Source organism: Marmota monax, unplaced genomic scaffold (genome assembly GCF_021218885.2).
Source record: "Marmota monax isolate L192 unplaced genomic scaffold, Marmota_monax_Labrador192_F-V1.1 WCK01_AAM20220418_F8-fsc01203, whole genome shotgun sequence".
In the NCBI taxonomy this organism is placed as follows: Eukaryota; Metazoa; Chordata; class Mammalia; order Rodentia; family Sciuridae; genus Marmota; species Marmota monax.
The window spans coordinates 30,881-32,873 of NW_026693959.1; the positions used below are offsets into that span (position 1 = coordinate 30,881).

Here is a 1,993-nt window from a genome sequence, read left to right on the forward strand (position 1 = left end):
ATGCAGTCAAGAACTGTAAATCCACAGAAAGAAAAAGTGAAAATCACAGAAACCAATCTTACTTCAGTGGAGGGCTTTGTTCTCTTGGGCTTTTCTGATATTCCCACATTGCACTGGTTTCTCTTTGGAACATTCTTAGTCATCTACCCGATTATCCTGCTGGGGAATGGCATCATCATTCTAATAACGAGGGTAGAGCCCACTCTGAAGACTCCCATGTACTTTTTTATCAGTAATTTTTCTTTCCTGGAAATTTGTTATGTGTCCATCACACTTCCCAGAATGCTTATAGATCTTTGGACCCAGAAGGGAAATATTTCTTTTTTTTGCCTGTGCTACACAAATGTGCTTTTTCCTCATACTGGGAGCCACAGAATGTTTCCTTCTGGCGGTGATGGCCTTTGACCGCTATGTGGCCATTTGTAACCCTCTGCACTACCCTCTAGTCATGAGCCATAAGATCTGTGTCCGGCTGGTAGTTGGTTGCTGGGTCATTGCAATTCCATTTCACGTAGGGCAGACCTGCCAGATTTTCTCTCTGCCCTTCTGTGATTCGAACCAAATTCACCACTTCTTCTGTGACATTCCCCCAATGATCAAGCTGGCCTGTGGGGACATCTTTGTGAATGAGATGATGGTTTATGTATTTGCTCTACTATTTGTCACTGTTCCTTTTATGTTGATCCTTGGGTACTACAGCAGAATTATCTCAACCATCCTGCAGTTGCCATCAAACACTGGGAGGGCCAAAGCCTTTTCCACTTGCTCGTCCCACCTTATAGTTGTACTTTTATTCTATGGATCAGCCAGTATTACCTATTTAAACAGCAAATCCAATCAGTATGAAGGAACAGACAAGCTGCTCTCTCTTTTCTACACCATTTTGACCCCGATGTTCAATCCAGTGATATAAAGTCTGCGCAACAAAGACGTTACAGAGGCATTAATAAATTTCTTCTCAAATTGTTAACATTGTGAGAAAATTAATGTAACAAATAGTAATGCCTTATATGACTAATTTTATACATACTTAATTTGAAACTAATTAAATCTTGCCCTAATTTATTAAAAAAAACTAATAATGTAATTCCTCTTTAATGAACCTTATTTTCTCAGAGTTATGGCATTTGTATTAATTAATTACCAATGCTATACTTTTAAAATAAGATTTTTCTCCTCACTGTAAACTAGTAAATAGAAGAGTGTGACTAAATAAGATGATATGACATATAGTATTTTCTAAGTTGATGGCTTCCACACTCTACATTAGCATCCACCACTAAAACAAAATATGATAGATCTGCAGATATTACTAAACAATTATCTCATAGGAATAGATGTGTGTATAAAGATACAAACAAGAATGACTAGCACTTATAAGTTTATAATATAATGTTTATTGCAGTACTATTTACTTAAAAATGTCAAAAAATGGAGGTTTATATTGAGAAATATTTTAATAAACATGATACATATATGTAATACATTTATGTAATTGTGCAAATAAGTGATCATATTACACACATATAGTAATGGCCTCAAAAATTGTTACTCTTGTACCCATGTCTTTTTTCTTTTTCTTTCACACAGTGACTGTTGGTTAGAGTGTGTGATTTAGCCTTGGCCAAAGTGACTAGCAAACATGAATAGCATTTGGTCATTAGGGATTATTTTCTTAAACAATGGAAATCTTTTCATTTCTATGTCAAGAAGCCCAGGCAAGTTGGGATGGTGGTGCAGGCCTGTAATCCCAGTAGCCCCAGAGGCTAAGGAAGAAGGACTGTGAGTTCAAAGCCAGCCTCAGCAAAAGGAGGCACTAAGCAACTCAATGAGACCCTATCTCTAAGTAAAATACAAAACAGGGCTAGGGATGTGGCTTCGTGGGCCAGTGCCCCTGAGTTCAAACCCTTGGACCAAAAGAAAAAAAAAGAAGCCCAGACAAGACTGCAAGACAATAAGAAATCACATAAAAGAGGTTGCATTTGGGGGCTGG

At 37.5% G+C, this 1,993-nt stretch overlaps 1 pseudogene; it reads left to right on the top strand.

The window, feature by feature from the left end:
• On the top strand, positions 1–978 carry LOC124106347 (olfactory receptor 10AG1-like; annotated as a pseudogene).
• The last annotated feature ends 1,015 nt before the right edge of the window (positions 979–1,993 follow it).